Below are 20,089 nucleotides of genomic sequence, written 5' to 3' on the forward strand. Positions count from 1 at the left end.
TATAAAACTACTGCTTAAATGTATTACAGAGTTTTCATGCAATAGCCTTCAGTGAGGATTTTGCTACTGTTCCAAAGCTTGCAGGTACAGTCATGTGGCAGCTTTGGCTGAGAGGGAAAGRGGGTGCATAGGAAACAGTTACAAGGTCCTATACAGGCTAATGTCCATTTTGTCTGTTTTCCAGTCTGACAATTGAATGTTCTTGTTTGTTAATTTTGAAACCTTTGTTATTCATTACAGTAATGAATAACCTACACCATTCTTCTTTTGAATGACAGAGTTCTCTCAAACCTCCAGTGCATTATATGTGTGTGAATAGGCCCATACACAGAGACATATACAAGTATACCACAAAATGTTCTGTCAAAATCCTGACCAGCCACTGCTGAGTTGAGGAGGCTTTATTGCACACTTCACCTTCACCCCTTTCCCAGTCTATGAAGTGTTCATCAGTGATTTATTCTAGTGGCAGTGATATGGCTACTCATGACGCAGCCCTTCTGGCGCTGCTAGTCTGTGGCCACAGGTTATGTTTTCATAAGGATGTGCAGAGACTCACACTGAGTAAATACTGAATGATTGTTTTTCATAAGCACAGAATGCTTAAAGTTTTCTTAGGAAAGTATTCTGTTGGTTTGATACCTGAATGGTTTTTCCTCAAATGCTTAAGTACACAAAAAGCCAGCTACTCAGAAATGTGAACATCCAGGAAAAATCTCTGCAAACCTTTAATACCTTCCCCCACCCCCCCTTTTTTTTCTCTATACATAGATGATAGAATACACATTAGGCCAAKTTACTCTTGTCCTTACATTACTATGCGTTAACTATGTATTTACTGAGAGAGGCTGTATTTGTTTTCCAGGCTTTTCTCTAGAAATGTGCACCTGTTTCTTATCTGCAGTAAAACCTTTGTTCTTGATTTTCAAATTGTTCCTATTTTGTTTCTTAGTCAAGAATGTTGACATTTCTGTAGTCCTTTATTTTATTTTTCTCCTGAATTTTTAGAACTTTATCAAATGGCAAGAAGTGCCTTTCACACTTCAGGCTGAAGAGCAGCCTTTCAATAAAGTGTCTGCATATTTTAATTTTTTCCAATTTCTGTTTAAAAAAAATTTCCATAATCTCCAAGTCTCCAGACACTTTCATTTCTCTGCTCAGCTGGAATGAAGGCAGGTGTGGCCTTGAGTTACATCTCATTTAACATATGTGTAGAGTGAGGGAGGCAGACAAGTCCCATCTCAGCACTGCCCTCCCAATATTAGTCAAGAATGTCTAATTTTGCATATGCCAAAAGCAACTAAAATGAAATGTTCTGGACATAGGACACCAGTGAGATGGGCAGACTGTTGGAAAAGCACTATCTGCTGGTAATGAGCCACTAGGCCAGAAACAGGGATCAAAAGGAAGGAAAGTCATGGCCAGGAGAGGAGGGAAGGTGTAAGGAGGATTCAAGCAGCACATACCTGCATGGATCCTCTTTTGTTTGTCTTTACAAAGTTAGAAAGCTGGGATTTTTGCTGGAAACCCTCTAAGCTTTAGTGTTGCACTGTTGAACGTACTCTGTGTAGAGCTGCCCTGGCTAATTTTCCCTTCAGTGTGGCTCTGCTTTTTCCCCTGGGTGCACCCTCTCCATAAGGAGACTCTGCCAGCTTTGCCTGTGGCAGCAACCATCTTCTCCTCAGCTTATTTTGCAGACTCCTTACATGGGGACACATATGCCAGTGTGCTAGCCCTCCAGAAATGATCTTTTTATATTGTAAGCCTTTTCTGTACTCACACTGGTGTTTTTCATTACTTGGGTCCATATGGATTTGGCCTCAATGAAGCCTATGCAGATTTGCCTGAGTTAGTAGAGTAGAAATATAACTAAATAGCTGAGCTTTAGTTGCTAGAGGACATTTCCATTCCAGTCATTACTCTTTAATTCAATTAATCTCAACTTTGTTCTAATCTTTTGTACATGATAGACTTCCATTTTGTGCAACAGCTTCTTTTGCCCATACAGAAGTTTACCTGCCAATATGCTTGCCAATCTGTGCCTATTAAAGCAGCAGTTAGTCCAACCTGCTTAATTAGGACTTGTCCATGCCTTTGTTTAGCTCAGCTGTTGGGAGGAAGTCAACTTCTAGAGTGGCCTACTCAGCTGTGGGTTGCTACTCTGAATGCGACCTGTCAATCAGGCAGGGAATCTGCTTTTTTTGTGGTCTCTTTGTAGGTGAGGAGAGCTGGCTCAGTGTCCAGAGGGAAACTACCAGGGGTCTGTCAAGGTCTGTTTTAATTTATTTCCTTTCCAGCTTCCTCAGTTAAAAGAGAGGGGAGGAAGTAATTTTTTTTTTGCCTGAAGTTTTCCCCAATGGCCAGTTGACATGGTCTGCTCAGGGTTGTGCTGAATAGCTCTGTGTCTTTATTTGTCTTTGGTCAGGACAGAAGCTAAGATTTATGAGCAATCTCTTTATTTCCTGCTGTGTTTTGGGGAAAAAAGTCTGAAAGATTTGTAGTTATTGTGTATTGGAGGAATATGGTTTGTAAGAGCTTGAATTGTTGTATTTTCTTGCTCACTTATTTGTACAGATCTTGTAAAAGTGGAGAATGCTTACTCAAGCTGCCGATGTAGTGGTGGCTGAACAACAGACGCAGCTAAAGCATGCTTTGAATTAAGAAACTTGGTTACCACAACAGAGAGTGCCTGTAAAACTGTGAGTACCTAGTTAAAGTAGGCTGTTTTGGAGGCAGCTCAGGTAAACTAATTACTAATATCACAGCAGGTTCCTGATAACCTCCTACCTGCTACCTCATGGCTGTGTTCACTATACTTGGCTTTCCAGAAAGCTCCTGCCTCCCTTCCCACTTCCCTCCCATCTTAGATACAGTTGTGGAAATAAGAAATCCCTTTTTTTCCCCCCCCAACTTGGAGGGGGAAGGAAGAGCGATTGCTACTTCAGCTCTCTGACTCTGTTTTCAGGCTGGGTCACACTGAAAGCCAAGGCTGTATCTGCAAGAGCAGGTGGTGCCAATGTGACTGTGGTGTAGGCAGCCCCTTTGAGGATCCTGGAGGAATTATGCTGGTGGAGAGCTGGGAAGTAAAGTTTGCCTCTTAATAAGATATGGGTGGATTTATTCCTATATGCATGCCTGGATTTACTTCTCAACATGCTGTACATGTCTATATGCTCAATCAGTTAAAAAAATAACAACAAAGGAAGCCATTATTCTGAGAGAATTGGAACAATACTACTGCACAGAGCTGCCTAATTAACAAGGCTATGAAGTAACTGGAGAAAATTAGCAGAGACAATTAATTTACCCTGCATCAAAATACACATTGGAATGCTGCAAAGCAAATGCATAATTTTCATCTCTGATTGCTTGAAAGAACCTATGGGACCTGATATTAGGATGACTTTCCCCTGATCCCTGAAAAGCATATGGAGGCTTCTGCTGTTTTCAAATTTTTGTGTGTGATGACTGGAATTTAAAGTATTTTTCTGGGGCTTTTGCTTTGAGAGTTTGGAGTGTAATCCCTGAGTAGCAGTGCATCTGTAACAGTAGTTCACCCTCTCCTAGGCAAAGACTTCATCTAAAGATGTATGAGAGGTGTGGAGCGGGCGAATGACTGCGAGTCCTTATGACCCTCTCTGAGAATAGGGTTCTTTTGCTGTGGAATTTAACTGAGGCTTGAAAGTCAAATAAAGGGGTGTTTGAATTAGGCTGGAGTTGTTGCTGAGGGAGAAGAGCATTGAGATCCAATGGTGAGTTTGAACCCTGGCTCAGCTGCACCCTCAAAACAGCAGCTGAGGCAGGGTATTGAAAAGCTCTAACTAGACTGGTGTAACACAGGCAGGGTCCGTGATCGCTACGTGCTATTTATTTTGTAATTTTTAAGTGTTGCACAGATTTAAAATGTAACTCTTCTGGACTCAAGCTACTACTAAAGGGGGACTCATCATATCTGTGAGGGTAAGTTATGATATCACTGTAGAGTTCCTTGTGGTGGTATTTACTCAATTCTGAGTAGAAGGTTTAGGACTGCAAATGGCACCCCTTGAAGAATAACAAAGTGAGCCTTAGAAAGGCACTCAATCAATTGCAAACCAACTTTTTCCCTTTTCTATATAATTTTGTTTTTCATTCACAATTCAATAATGGCAAAATCTGCAGCAGATTCCTTCACATAATTCCTCATGTTCAGGAGTTTGTGAAGGTCAAGTCTAACCATTCTAGTGAGCAAACTTAAATCTGAAGTGGGCGCCACATAAATATCCACTAGCAGTAAGTGTTTACGCAGATTTTGGCTGGCTCTAAGGAAATAGGTCATCAGATTGATGGTTTGGCTGTGCTTTTTTTCATATATATTTGCATATCAGTATTTGCATTCAAGATGCTTGCTCTTGTAATGATGGCTGGTGAGAGTAAAGCAAAACACTGTCCTTCAGTGGACTAAATAGTGTTGCAGTGAATGATGTACTAAGTGCATTTAACTAGGAGACCTATGCCATCTTCTCCCTAATGCAAGTGTGTCTTCAAAACTGCTTCTATAAATCACATCAGGCAGAATTTGTACATTGGTAGGCTCAGATAATTTTCTGAGTGCGAATTTGTTGATATAAGTAAAATGCTTTGTAATTGGGGACATTATCTTTGGGCATGCCCTGCTTACTATTTGAATGAGGTGCTCCTGAGAAAGGAAATAAAGAAATGCTTGCTTCTTCTCATTTAAATAGCTCTGCAGAGGATCTCAGTCCTGGAGTTACCACTTGTGTGTTAATGAGAGGCTAGTTTGAATCGTAACAGTCTATTGTGAAGCTTCATGTGCAGCTGCATAGAGGTACCAGGGGCAAGAAGAAATATTTGCTTTGAATAAGCAAGTGTTCATTTTCATTTCTTTGCTGTTTAAAAAAAAAAAAAAAAACAGGCAGAAAAGTGCCTCAACTTATGACATTGTTTGAAAATATCAAAATATGTTTATTCTAGTTCCTTTTGAATAATTTTGTCCTTTCCTATCTACTGAAATTAGCATTTTATTTGCTTTATATAAAAAAAAAAATCAAGAAATCTTTGTCTTTCTGATTTCACTTTACATAGCAGTATCTAGTTTGGTCACTTACCTTATCTGAACTGTTAGCTACCTGTTCATGAGATCCTGCTTTAGAAATGAGAAGTGGCTCTTGGATAGTGGCTTGACACATTCAGTATTTAGCCATGGTGGGGAAGGGGCACAGTTGCTATGTTAGGGTAGCTCTCCCCACAGGGGAGGAGTAGGGTACTCAGGGTGCAGTGAGGGGCAATGCCATCCCAGGCCCTCCCTTCTGCCCCAAATTCCCCCTCGCTCCCAGACACCCCACGGTCTCCTCCCCATGCTACTGCTCCTCTGACTCTGCTTCTGATGCTGCTGCCACCCCTCCCTGCTGTACCTGGGCAAACCTGCCCCTGTACCTGACTTTCTTTGCAAAATGTCCTGTCCCAAGTGGGAATCTGAGATTTACTGGGCCACACTTACTAATATCTTACCTGCACAGGATTTGTCTGGGCAGAAAATGGGCAGTTCTGTGAGGAAAAGGGTGGAAAAAGAGGATACGTCCAGGAAACAAAGGGCATGTGGCAGCCTTGTTGGAAAAGGACTGCTTGTGAATGTGGAATGATTCCTGGGAAGATCATTCAGATCTAGCTAAACCATTGCTGTAGGTGAAGAAAGGGATTGAGAGAAATAAAAATAGCAACCTTTTATTGAATATTTTAGATAGAGCAGCAGCTCACACTGAAAGCTTCCTGAAAGTATCTTTTCACATAATCAGCTGAGGCCAAAAATAGATCTCAGCTTTAATAATCTAAAAGAGATAAAATTGGACGGTTACTTTTGGATTTTAATCTTTTTGATGGCATCCCCAGGAGGAAGAAGCTTTGTATCACATCAGAACTTGTCAAGTATTTTTCAAGATGCTCAATGTTTGAGAGGGAGGTAAAGGTAACACAAAATTCCTAGCAAGAGCTTCTGTCATTTCCTTTGTTTGCATTCTGATGACACCTGATTACTTAACTTATAAAGACATTCAAGTGGCTATAAGTGCTCTGCTAAGCCCTTGTGTGTTATAACTGCATAAACAGTTCAGCAATAAATAGTGAGCAGCGCTTTTGGGAGCTGTGGGTTTCTGCTCCTGCATCTGTCTGTGGATCTGCCTCAGCTGAGGAGAGATTTGTGTTGCCAAAGTGGTCTTGCAGCAGAGATTTCCCCTGCTTGTCATTCAGCTTCTGGGTTTGGTTGTGCAGGTGGTTTGGAGGGCGATTGGGGTATTTTACTTCAAGGCATAACTGAGCTGCTTCTGCATGTCAGAGAATTTCAGAAAGTAATCTCAACACTTAATGCTAATGCCAGCTTAGCTGCTTCTTCCATAAGTTCATGTTGAGTCTTCTCATTTAAGCATTCATTTAGAGGCTCTGTCTAAATTGGGAGGTATGATTAGTTACTGGTTTCCTTCCAAATGTGCCTTCCTTTTCCGACTCTCATGTCTGTAGATGATATGTCTGCTAGTCCTATTAGTACTGGCTCCATTTCTAAAGCTCCTAGGGATCCTAATTCAGGCAACATTTTTTTGTTTTGCTGTTGGGCTTTTGTTTTGTTTTTTGTTGTTGTTTTGGAAGGAGCTGAAGGTTTAGTATTCAATATTAATGGGAACGTTTCCTTTGCGGTCTTGTAATATAGACTTGATCCTTGCCTTTCACCAGCTGCATTGCTGTAGTGAAAATTACTCTCAAAGCATTTTTAAATTGCAGTGTGTCAGTGTATAAACAGGTAGCTCAGTTACGGGTCTTGAGTGTGTCATCATATCCTTTCTCTTGATTGTGGCTGAGCAAATGCTCTTGCCCTAGAGGGGTCAGTGCTTTTTTTTTTTTTTTAAAAAAAAATATGCAGGGATTTCACACGGTGAATTACTGCAATTCAACTGGTAATTTCTAGGAAGAAGAAAAAATGAACAAAAGAAACCATATTGCTATCTTTAGTCAGTACAGTGGAGAATGAAAATTGCAGACCTCAAAGGGGAACAGTGAGGGAACGCAGTATTGATGCAGTGCATCACCAACCAAAAATACACCATAAAATGCAATACTCCAAATATGCTTGTGAAACTTCACTCCTAAATTCATCTGTTGGTAGTTTGTCCATGGATGTAGGAGTTCTGGGGTAAAACTTCATGGAAGATGTCAAAACATGACAAAACTTCTGGACAAATTTTGCACAATCTACAGCAGAGAGAAATATCCTATTTTGTTGGCATCTTCAGTTGCTAGAATAGGCACAGCTAATGATGACTGCTTAATAGCCATTGAACAGTGACTGTTGGGGCTCAACTCTTGCCTGTGGAGCTTTGATCATATAAGGAAGCAAAACATTTCCTTTAAGTTAATTGGCTGAACATCCATATCATAAGTCAAACCACAGACCACAATTACAGCAAAGAAGTTATGAGGAACCAGTGGCTTGAATGATTGCTTGCACAACTCTTCCTGGTAGTTGCAATTAGCAAATAAACTAATAGAAGTCAGAAGAGCCTGATAGATATTTTTTTTCCCCTCTCCTTGCTCATCAGCAGCTAAGTAAATGTGGTTCAGAGGAAACAATACTTGAATGCTATTGTTTTCCTCTGGTTCAGAAACTCAGATTAACAAAGCTGGTTATAAATTTTCAGCCATTGCCTAGGGTTCTTGCAACTCTACTCAGAACAACCTGAGCAAGTTGGTTACAGGGTGATCAGGCTGAACCTGAAGTGTGTGAGAGAAATGCCCTCTGCTGCCTACTTGGGTCAGTCTTGGTGTCTACAAATACATGGATCCATTTCAATCAAATGCTACTGTGCAGTGATATCGAGCAGAGCTTCCCCAACCCCCCAAGTGCTGCAATAGCTTTTCCCCTGTATATTTACAAATAAAATGTTAATGTTTGCATTAGCTTATAAACTAAATTTAGAAACTCTTAGGATCATCTTCTGTTTAAATATTATGTGCAGATTGCCAAATACTGTAATATTAGGGTTCTTTTAGCTTGAACAGCTGCCTTGGACAGCCTTGGCCATGCGGTGTTATTTCTGTTTGTGCTCCCCACCAGGAGCAGATGGAGCCTCTCTGTAGCAGCTTTGCTGCCTCTTTACGTGGGAGGGCCCGGGAATAACAGTTGAGAATTACTCATCTGCCCCGGCAGCGCCTGGGAGTCCTGKTCAGTCCTCCCATCCCTCGTTTGGTAGCGCTAGCAAGGCGGCGGGTTTTCTCCATTGTTGGCAGTGCCTCCAGCCCGCTGCTTGCGTCTGAGCTGATTCTGCTGCGGGGGTGGATGGGTGGCCCAGTGCCTGCAGGAGCCGGCCGTGCGCGGGGGCTAGCTAAGGCTTGGCGCGACCTGTGCCATGTTCAGAGAGGTGAAGCATCTTTTGCAAGAGCCCGGGTGTTTCTGCGCGAGGCGACGCTGGGGTGTGTGAGCCCAGCTGCTGCGGCAGCCGCTGCTCCATGCTGCTGGCGGACAGGTTTCCCTGTCTTTGCGGGCAGGCTTATGCCTGTGCAGAGCCCTGGGCTGCCATGGCAACGCTGCTAGGAGAGGCAGTGCTATCAATTTCAGATGATTTGGGTTGAATGAAAGGAGCAGAGCACCATTCGGGGAGATTGCTGTGGGGGCCCCTCAAGTGAAGCCGTTCGCTCTGGGACAGCGCGTTCTTGTTCAAGGGATGTCATACCCTAGGCTGTGCCCGGATGCACAGGCAATCTCCCTCTTTCCCACAGTACTTTATTCTATTCCACATCAGTGAGGCAAGGCATTCTTGGTGCATAAGTGTTTGTGAAGACACAGATGGATACAGCACAAAATACATGTAGTGGTCAAAGAGAATTATTTTACCAACAAATAGTTTATTCCTTGAGTTGATCCTTACTTTGGAAATAGCCTGTATATGGGATGTTACTTAAATTGACACAGCCTAGTAAAGGAAAACAAAGAAGGCTTTAAAATTTTTTTTCTTTCTTCCTCCCAACAGCTCAAAATAAACCTGCTTGACACAGGAAGCTAAACTTATCAGGAAACAAACATTCTTCTCTCTAAAAATCAAAGCCTCACCTCAAAATGGCAGGTGAGTTCTCATATTGTGCTGCCGTGATAGTGTTATTGGTGCTCTGGCCTGTAACTCACTGCTTTAGTCTCAAGACCAGGCCTAACAGAGCTTTTATAGGAGGTGGTTGGTGTCTCTGCCCCCGAACTGGTCATGGGGCTGGCTGGCCCTATGGACACGTCGCTGGGGGCTGCACTGGGACGGACGCGGTGGAACCGCAGCTGCCGCTGGTGCTCTGTGCCTGCAGGTGTGTGCCAGGGCTGCTCCGTCCCATGTGGCAACAGAGCTGGGGAATGCTTCTTAAATACCCTGTGCAGGAAACAGCTCTTGTAAAGCTTGGAGTGATTTAAAAACGAATATTTTTTCAGACTGTGTTTTAAAAGTACCACAGTTTTTTGAAAGATCCCTTTGTCACATTCCCCTGCCTGATTTGCGCCAGCATATACTTCAATGTTGTGGTCCTGTTAGGAACCACCCAGACCCTGACATGTGTGTCCTTCTCTGTTCTGATTCCTTCTCTGTTCATGATTATTTACTGATTAAAATACAATGTACTGAGTTGCAAACCACCCTTGCATGGCCTGAATACCATATCATTCATTTATAGCATTAAAATATAGCAGTAAATCTGTAACAGGCTTCTGAGTATATCTGCTTATTCTCACCTTCCATTTATAAATTTTAAAGCAGTTTTCAGTAATGTTTAGGAGCATGTTTATCTTTGTTGTGGAAAAACCTTTGCAGCTAAAAGTAAACAGGACACTTGGATTGAGTTTCAATTTTAATTAAATTTTGGCTTTTTATCCTAATTGGGAATCATCTTCAGTGACAGCTTGAAGACATACAAGGGAACCTTTCATAATGTTCTCGTTATCTATTCCTGTCTCAAATAGAGGAGTTTTGCCATATTGTTATCCAGGATTTATGTGAGCCATAGTGCCAGTTCAGTCTTTTACTACACTTCCAATGTTTTAATTCAGATGCCTCTGGTGAGTTAAATCCTTTTGAGATTCACTTTGAGCCCATTAGAAATAGAAAAATATGTTGCCTCTGTAATAGGTTRGAATATGTTAAAGCTTAAATGACATGCATCCATTGGGCATACTTTAGCACTAACAAACATTTTCTTTTCCTAGGGTTCAGGAAATATGAGCTGAATGGTTTAGAGGACGAGGAACAGTAGAATAGGCTAGGTGTGTATAAACAGTTTTATGACCACTTGTGGCTTAAGAATTTATTGCAACTTTTCAGCAGCCTAATTCAAACGGCATGTAAGAGTGAAACATTAACTAATTGTTAAACAGAGCACAGCTGCATCATCTTATAGAAATGTCCTTTAATAAACAGATGATAAACATTTATACAGTGTTTGTCCTGGAGCATTAACAGTAAAAATAATGAGAAATCTATACAATGAATAAGTCCCTTGCAGTGCAAGGGTGCTTAGAAAAAACGTTATTGTAAATGCTTTTGATTTTTTTTTCAAAACTACAATAAACAAAATGTAATTTTACTTGGATGTTAAAATGCACCTCTACTGGACTTTGACTCTGCTCTAGCAACCTTAAAAAGAATGAGTGAGATCTATTGATACCTCTTGGAGGGTGGTTACTCCCAGGTCTGGCCATGCTGATTCCACAGTTTGGGGATCTGTTTTAGGAAATGTCAAGGTTATTTCTCAAACAGATCCAAGATTTTTGGCTAGGACCCCCTAGAGTGGCCTGCAGCAGCATCACCAGTGCAGGCTTTGTACGGCTCTGGGCAAACTGGATCTTCCTGAGCTCTTCAGGTTCAGAACATAGTGGTAACTACACGTGTTGACTAAAATAAATAACCTTGCAGCAGTTAGAGAAAGCCATGGCTGTCTGTCATGCTATGAAGGTATGATAACTTCTGAGACATGAATGTAATAAATATATGTTTATTTTCTCACGCAAGCTCTTGAATTAGTAACACCCATTTAAAATAATGTGATTACTAATTTAGAAAAGATAACCCCAAACCGTCTGCTACTGCACTATTAATTGGAAACACTGCTTATTCCAACTTGAAAGCTACCTTGTTCACTCTCTTAGTGAAAGGACTCTCCTCCTCGAGGAGTCACCTTAACCCAGCGTCCCAGGAAAAGGGGAAGAGGGTGGGAATACTCATGGTCCAGCTGGAGAGGATGGTCAGGTCATGTTCCTGTCCCCTGCTCAAACTCTTAGCTGCCAAGTTTCTTTTTATATGCCTGGGGCTCTGGGCAAACACTGCTTTTGCTGACCTTTGCAAGTTTTACAATCACAGGACTGTTTGCTCTTCTGCTTGGAAGTCCCTGCTAATGAGGCAAGACCAGAATACCCCCATATCGTTTCTTCCCTCCCTGGGGGTCTGTGCAGTTTCTATTCCATGGCCTTATCAGGTGGCAGACTTCTTTAATCCTGTTAACTCTTCTATTCCATGGCCTTGAACGTATCAGTTGGCAAACTTTAATCCTGTTAACTCTTTACTTGCTTGTCACGTCTTAATTTATAATAGTTGGTTTTAATCCAGTTTTATAAATTTGGAGTCATGAGACCATTAGCTAAATCCACTTGTCAATGAGCAGTGACAGCTATAGATGAGACTCTGCTTATTTCACCTCTTAGAGGCTGATCTAATGCTGCAGAGCTGTGTTCTCAAATCTATCATCCAGAAAAGCCCCCGCACCATTGGGATGGGGGAAAATGATTCGACAATGTGGAAACTGTTTTTATTATCTTTATTCCTTAAAATGTGCTATGAAGTATATATTTCAATTGTTTTACCCTGAAGCTAGAAATGTTTGTATTTTTCTTTCTTTTTGCACAAGCTGTGTGGAGAGAAGAAAGCTACAGTATCATTTTTTAAGCTATATAGATAATGGCATAATACATTATAAATGGTTGATACTGAAAATGAAATATCAAATAATCACATATTTCAAAGACTTATTCATAATTTTTTTTGTTCTTAAAGAAAAATGTTTGCTTTAAATTTTGCCAGTAGTAATAGAACAAAGCCAAGCAGCGGAACAATTGTGATGTTCACTGCAGAAAAGAAGGCAGTTATCCCATGAGAGAATAACTTCACCAAAAACCAAGCAGAGATGCAGTATGAAAGAATTATAATTCTGATATTTCAGGAGACCCAGGTGCAGGAATAAAAATAACTTTGTATCTTCATCTAGTTGGATTTGATTGTCTTGTTCATTGTGTAGAAACCCAGCAAAAGCTAAATCATGGGAAAATTGCTCAATTCTATGCTTTTCTAGGGATCTCTCTACAATGTATATTCTAGACCCTTCTAGACAAATAGCTTACCTGCTCCTTACAATACTACTTCTGAACCTTTCATCTATGGTGTTCTGCTGCCTTGAATTTAAATAATAAATTTACCACTTCTTTCATTCCCTGAAATTGTGCAAAAGAATTCAGGACTAATTACTTCCCATTTTTAAGGGTCTAAATCAGACTGAATATGTAACCAGGTAAGAAAATGGCTTTCTGTTTTTAAGCACCTTCTTTGCCTTTTAAGCCCTTGCTTCATCTTGGTGTTGATCTGGGCTGTAAAGAAAACTCATGGTATTCTTAATAAAGCTGTCAGCAGGCAAATTTCCATAGTAAAAGAATCACAAGCAAAGCCTGTATTGTGGCATTTTTATTAGTATTCCATCAAAAGAGACCAAAGGTTGAAAACTAAACCACTTCTCCATCTAGTATGCATGCTTCCAGGCCTTGGGCATCTATCATAGTTATATCACAGTCTGAGATGGCTGAAACTATTGTGAAATGCTAAAAATCGGCCAGCAATGGTATTAGCCAATGAGGACAGCCAAGGCCTGCTGTTAAATGAGTTAGGATTGAATTGCTTAGAGGCACAGTTGATACATTACATACTATACAATGCAGTATAGCATATGAGCATGTTACCAACTTACATAACCATACAGCTACCCTGCTAACCTTGAGTATGTTCTGTAGTTGCTTTTTTTTTTTTTTTTTTTTTTTTTTAACCTATTAACAGTACCCTGTTAATAGGTACTGAATTTTTATTACTGAAACTGAGAAGATGCAAATCTCCGAGTGGTCATCCAGGTAACTTTACCAAGCAACTTTTAGCAACCAAGCAAGCATATCAGGTTTAAGAAATTCTCAATTTTCAGCTGAGGCAGTAAATAGGCTGTTTGTTGTCCAGGTGTCCATTACAAAGAAATTCAGAATGAGAGGTAGACCAGCATGTGTCCTCTTTTGGAGGAAAGGCAGTCAGTAGGGAAGTAAACAAATGGGGTGGGCTTGGGGAGGCCTATTACCATGTACAGAGCAGAGGAAACCTGAAAAGTCAGAGATCCCTAGCACTTCCTTGATGGAAAGCAGGTATTACTTAGGCTGTGGTGAATGGCTGCAATTCACTTGCTTGCATGCAAATTGAGAACATTAGTATATTGCAATCAAAAACTAGGATTTGAAAGAGAAACCTTGGTGCCAGTTATCCCCCTCCCTTTCCTGTTTGGCTTCAGCGAGTCTTTTGCACACCTCTCTTTGTATTACCTACACAAGGACATAACATAGACTTCCAGGGGCAGGCTCTGTATGGACACCGACCTTTCCCAAATGCAAACACGAGCATCCTCACAGATCCTTCTTCTCAACTGTTCCCTACTGCTCTTGCACTGCAAACACCCAGGGTAAGCTTCAGCTGTCTAATGAAGGCCCGCAAATGTCAACAGGAACAGAACCCACAGTGATAAAGAACTATTTTCTCTTTCCCCTTCCAGTTTTGACAGACAAGATGGATGGGGAACCAGAAATAAGAGGTTACTTGGTCAAGATAACACAGTTGTGTGGCAGAGCTGGGAACTCAGCCCATCTCTCCCAACTCCTACTTCAGTTCATTTAAACTCAAGGCGTTCAACCTTTTTCAGTTGTTGTGGGGAATCCCTGTGTATCCAGTGGAAGGCTATTAGCATCAAGGGTTTTTCAAAAGCTAAGAAAAACAGCCCTCGGAAGTCATCCATCAAGTTCTGCTGGACATATGGACTGTAAGAGCAAGCTGTCTCCATAGACTATGCTAATGGATCCTCTTGAAACACTTGTCTGAATATACATCTGTATTTTATTCTTGTTCTTTATACAAYTTCCCCGCTGTTAAATTATTTATTTCACCCAGAGCAGTATAGTACATAAAACTGGACTGTTTTCTTATAGCATCTTTCTTAATGGAAGAAATAAAAATACAATTTGCTATGCATGACACTTACCTGAACTTCTCCTTCAAATTAATTTCACTGTATGGAAATGACATCAAGAAAATGGGCCATGTTCTGCCTGTATTAATCTTGTGTAAATCTGGAGAAGTTCCATTCAAGTCCACTGCAAGTTTTAACCACTATGGCTGATAGCAGGATGTGGCCCATGGCTCCCTTTTCTAATGATATTCTAAACTGATCACGTAAGTTGCAGCTTTATGTGCTGTAAGTAGGCATTTGTATGCAATGATGCTACTCTGACTTGACTTTTCTGGACTGCAAAAATAAAGATCTAATTATTCAGAAATACCTGGCAGTAAATAGTAAAAATTTATATTGTGTAATTCTAAAGAATTCATCATTATTTTGTTGGCTAGTGTTGCTGCAAGAACAACCCTTTTAGTTCTTTAGCGGAGCCAGGTACTCTCATGTTGAAGACCATTTAAGCAAGCAAGCAGTATTTTGGCTTATTAGTATATCAAAGGGATATGTGATTAACTATTATTTATTTATTAGCTATAGCTGTTGTGCCAGGTGTGAAAGTAATGGGAAGAAAAGAAGTCTCACTGAATAGTCTGTGGTCTGATCACAAGAGAGTGAATCACAGTATGTTGTTGATGTCATGCTCTGAGGAAGATGATTATTGATTATTATAAAAGACCCCATTAGAGACAGAATGCAGTGAGATGAAACTATCTCCTAACTGGACTCTTTTTTTTTTTTTTTTTTTTGAGGAAGAGGAGGAGGAAGAAAAACAAAAGTGTATGTGTATATATATCCTTCGATCTTTCAGAAATTTAGCTTAATTCGGTAGAATTATTTCTAGTGAAATGGGATTGTCGGTCTGGGATTGCTGACTGGTTTGGCAGGTGTTCCCATCTCCCTTTTCTGGATCACTAACTGCATCTCCAGGTACATCTATGGCAGGCTTTCATTGGAACACCTCCCTCTCAGGTTTTTGAATCCTGTCTCTGAAGAGGACAAGCAAGCAAGAGGAAGTTAGTGCCCTCCCCTGCCCCCCAAAGATAGCCATCCTTTTCTCTAAATAAACCAGCTTAATTAAATCTCTTTCTTTCCCCACATTGTGCTCTTCAGATTGAGTCACCTGAGCCAGTAAGGAAAGTTTACCTCATCTAGTTTAGTATGTGTCAACACGTGCACTGTTTGTCAGTGCTAGACCTCTAAAATGAGTTAGCCAGCACTTTCTCAATGTAATTCACCTTTGTTAGATTTCCAGCGGAGCATTCGCTTTGCTAGGACAAGTTCAGAAACCCATTCTTTGCCTTGCAGAGTTGCACTGTAACCAGACTAGCAGGTTGCATAGCACACAGAGGATAAAAAGACATCTAATTTTGTTTGGAAGGAATCACTCTATTATTGACTTTGTTTATGCATGTTCAGGTTCATATGACTCTAAAGTGTTTTGGGTTTTTTTTTGGTGTAACTTTATTTCACTATTAAGTAAATGATGCAATGTGTTTGCTAGAAAGCCCTTCAAAGGCTTTGAGGCAAATAAGCTGTAATACTGCACCAGAACTGCTTACTGAAGTTGTCTGAAGTGGTTCTTCCCTTCCTTCCCCTTGTTCCACTCTTCCATTGCTTGCTCTGCCCTTCCCTTCCTGAGTCATCGTTGTGTTTGATTATTTCGGAAGCTCTGGGCAGAGCAGAGGTAAATGAAAACCCAGACACTCCCCGTTGACAGTCCTTAGGCCTGTTCTCCGTGCAGATCTGCTGATGTTTAACAGGGAAAACTTATTTCCCCTCCCCCCCCCCAAGAACAAGAACTAAGAAAAGATTTGTTTTAGCAATTTGACACCATGCCTAAGAGGAAAATACCTTAGCTCAAATGCACTGTAAAAAGCTGACTATATGTGATTGTGCATTCCTATTATTTCATTCTCTCTCCACGCTAATGAACTAACAGGAGCTTTATCCTGACAGACAGTGCTTGACTGCCTGCTGCTCATCTGAAATTGTTGCTGTATCCTACCTTCTATAGCTGCCTTCAGGCTGTCTGTGAAAGTTCACAGACTGTGATTGTTTGGGTCATATATTAACCTTTGGTTTACAAAGGAGGTTAAATAATCTGAAAATTTCCATGGCATGCCTGCTGACTTTAATAGTCTATTAAGGATTTCAGGTAGTCTGTGTCTTTGCCCTAATTTTTCTGTACTACTAATAAGAAAAAAGTCAATACTGTCTTGAATTTGCAGTGGAAATTGGAGTGAATAATGACTTGGTGAGGCAGAAGTCAAGACTGCTGGCAGAGGGGGAAAAAAAAAGCCAGTTAATTTTTGGAGACAATGTGACTGAGTAACTAGAACGATGCTCTGGGGTTAGGAAGGTTGGCTATGGTTCGCTGAATGCCCTTCTGTGCCAGCTGTTCAAACCTCTGAGCCATTAGCATCTTTCATTAGGCACTAAAAAGCCTGGAGCCATTAGATATTTAGGCCTTGACCTCTCTGAATAGTGGTTCTCTGTTTATAAAATGCAGATTATTACAGCTTCGCACTTCTGTTAAAGTGTACTAAGAACAATGGCTAAAAGAGTTCTAGCATGTGATTATTAGCTATTTTTATTTTAAGGTAAATTAAAGAAGTGAGATGGTAGACTAAAAAAGAGCTTTAAGTCAAACTGATTTAACTTATTTCATCTTGCAGAAACATGGGATATAAAAAGCTGTAGCAAAGAGAAGGACCACTGGGGAGCCAGGGCTTGATGGCAAATGCTTCTTGAGAGACTCTGTTGGTTTATTAGCCCCTCTCTTCAGCAGCCTGTTGGTAAGCTGCTTTTCTCCAGGTCTGTGTTTGTGCTACCTTCATCAGTTAAGAAAAGGACCTGACGACATCAGAGCTGAACATGGGAAATAGCCAGTTCATGCTGATGATGCAATCAATTTGATATTTTTAAGTACACACGCTCACATCTGGAAATTGGCCATCCTGAGGAAAACAGCCAAGCTTCCAAACAGACCTCTCCTGCTATATTTTGGGTTAATGAGATTTTTACAGGGGACATATTGTAGATAAACACCTATGGTGAACACCTGTCTTGGGAGATGAAAGAGCATCTTGCTTGTGTTTTTCAGTGCTTGAGCTTTTGTCAGCATCAGCTGTAGAGTGTGACCAAAGAGGAGTTACGTAGTTGTATTGGGATTTTGGGGGTACAAATGAGAGCAGCAGTGTCTCTTCTAAGTTCCTGTTTAACAGGTTAGTTTACAAGTAAGTGAACGTCCAAGGGAATCCACCTTGAGCTGTATAAATATTAATTATTACTCATCTTTTTGCAGTGACTAGGTTCTACTCTCTTGTATTTCTGACACTTTCCTCCACTGTCTCTCAATCTCATCTTCTCTGTTCAGTCTCCACCTTCTAAGTCCTGTGCAGCATTCTTAAAACTGACTTCCGCAGCTGAAAACTGTTTTAATGTTATTTTACTGAAATTAAAAAGTGGATGAGAGGATTTTTTGTCAAGGAACAAAATCTTACTGCATAAAGGTAAGCTGATTTTTAGTATTCAATAGTATTAGGATATGCTGCACATTCTTGTAGTAGAAATTTTATCAATAAAAAGCTTTCTCCTTTTCATCTGGGAAGACAAACACTGAAGCTTCCATCTGTCCTTCTGTTTACTCTAAGATGTTCCTCATAGCACAAAGATTCCACTCAAGGTGCATGTTGTAGCTGTATGGGTAAACATACAGCCCCAGTGTTGGCATAAAAGAACATAATATGCTTTTTAAATGCAAAATTTCTCACGAAATCAACAGAAGCATCATCAGTCATCATGACAAATTCTCAACATCATGCTTTGAAAAGTCAAAGTAAATTTCACTATTGTTAAAATGATAAATCTAGAGGAATATGGAAGTTGACATATTGGAGTAGATTCATTTCTCCATGTGGTTTAGTATCCTCCAGCGAAGCACAGCATCAGATGCTGCAAGCCTGTTGTGCCTGGCTTTGTCTTGACAAACAAGCTTATTGGTTACCCTCAAGTATGAAGTTGTCTTAAATATCTTTGGAGTCGTCTCTGTTTTTGAGAGGACCAAAGAGTTATCTCTGGCCATGCTGCTTTATAGCCTTCATTATGCTGATTTCCTCTAGACATTTATCCCTCTGAAATCCACCAGCAACATTCCTGTGATAAGGGACCCACTAGGCTCAACACAGCTCCCATCCCTTGATTGAGTCCTGCCTACCAAACTTCTTGAGCACACTCATGCTGAAAATGTCAGTCTGTGTATGGGGTGTCTGAATGCATGTGGGTTATATGTGGTTTACCCATGTAGCACATCAGTAATATGCGATTGTCCCATGCATTTTGCCAAGCTTTAAAATGATTTTTTAACTGAATTTCCAGCTTTGTTGGTGGCCAGAAAGCTTATTTACATTGCTTAGTGACTGTTGTGCCTCTGAGCTACCTGTAGATGGTCTTTCTGGGCATGATGCATCATTTACCAGCTTGCTAGCCATCTAGGGTATATGGAGTCACCTGTGCTTTGGAAGGGCACTGTGCAAGCATGGATTCAGCCAGGCATGCAATTTGCCCAGCACACAAGTCTGGTCTGGAGGACAGCTTCATCATTAGTGTAGGGTCCAGCATGAGAACCAGTCCTACCATGCACTCTTTGTGCAACGTGTGGCAGGTTAAAAGCTCCTTCAGATTAATATTAATGTCACTTACAGACTTGTGCTCTTCTGGAGTTAATTTAAGGTGCTGTCAACATAGGGCAGTTACACCCAGCCATGGAGACTATCTAAAATGAAGTGGTATTCCCACGAGTTTATAATTAAGTTCTTCTTTATCCCCATACGCAACAGTAGACTGTTGCTTCTAAGCTTTTCCTTTCCTTTCTGCTGCTTAACAGATTTCATCATAGCCCTACGTTTAGCACAGACTTTTCACAGAATCACAGAATCGCTGAGGTTGGAAGGGACCTCTGGAGATCATCTAGTCCAACCTCCCTGCTCAAGCAGGGTCACCTAGAGCACATTGCACAGGATTGCATCCAGGCGCGTTTTGAATATCTCCAGAGAAGGAGACTCCACAACCTCTCTGGGCAACCTGTTCCAGTGCTCTGTCACCCTCACAGTGAAAAAGGTTTTCCTCATGTTCAGATGGAATTGTCTGTTTCAGTTTGTGCCCATTGCCTCACGTCCTGTCGCTCGGCACCACTGGAAAGAGTCTGGTCCCATCCTCTTGACACCCTCCCTTCAGATACTTGTACACATTGATAAGATCTCCTCTCAGCCTTCTCTTCTCCAGGCTAAACAGGCCCAGCTCTCTCAGCCTTTCCTCATAAGAGAGATGCTCCAGTCCCCTAATCATCTTTGTAGCCCTTCGCTGGACTTGCTCCAGCAGTGCCACATCCCTCTTGTACTGGGGAGCCCAGAACTGGACGCAGTACTCCAGATGTGGCCTCACCAGGGCTGAGTAGAGGGGGAGAATCACCTCCCTCGACCTGTTGGCAACACTCTTCCTGATGCAGCCCAGGATACCATTGGCCTTCTTGGCCACAAGGCCACATTGCTGCCTCATGCTTAACTTGGTGTCCACCAGCACTCCCAGGTCCTTCTCAGCAGAGCTGCTTTCCAGCAGGTCAACCCCCAACCTCTACTGGTGCCTGGGGTTATTCCTCCCCAGGTGCAGGACCCTGCACTTGCCTTTGTTGAACTTCATGAGGTTCCTCTCCGCCCACCTCTCCAGCCTGTCCAGGTCTCTCTGAATGGCAGCACAGCCCTCTGGTGTATCCGCC

General features: G+C 41.3%; 1 long non-coding RNA gene across 3 annotated transcripts in view; it reads left to right on the forward strand.

The window, feature by feature from the left end:
• Nucleotides 1-14,433, forward strand: part of LOC112961777 — a 31,256-nt gene extending 16,823 nt beyond the window's left edge. For 2 of the 3 annotated variants that reach the window (XR_003252109.1, XR_003252111.1), the window contains exons 5-6: nt 9,015-9,107; nt 10,223-10,411. This is a non-coding gene — a long non-coding RNA (uncharacterized LOC112961777). Of the gene's footprint in view, nt 1-9,014; nt 9,108-10,222; nt 10,412-13,860 lie in introns of those variants that run through there. The other variant, XR_003252110.1, reaches the window with a different exon arrangement.
• Nucleotides 14,434-20,089: the final 5,656 nt, after the last annotated feature.

This window comes from Apteryx rowi, unplaced genomic scaffold (genome assembly GCF_003343035.1).
Source record: "Apteryx rowi isolate R43461 unplaced genomic scaffold, aptRow1 scaffold_138, whole genome shotgun sequence".
In the NCBI taxonomy this organism is placed as follows: domain Eukaryota; kingdom Metazoa; phylum Chordata; class Aves; order Apterygiformes; family Apterygidae; genus Apteryx; species Apteryx rowi.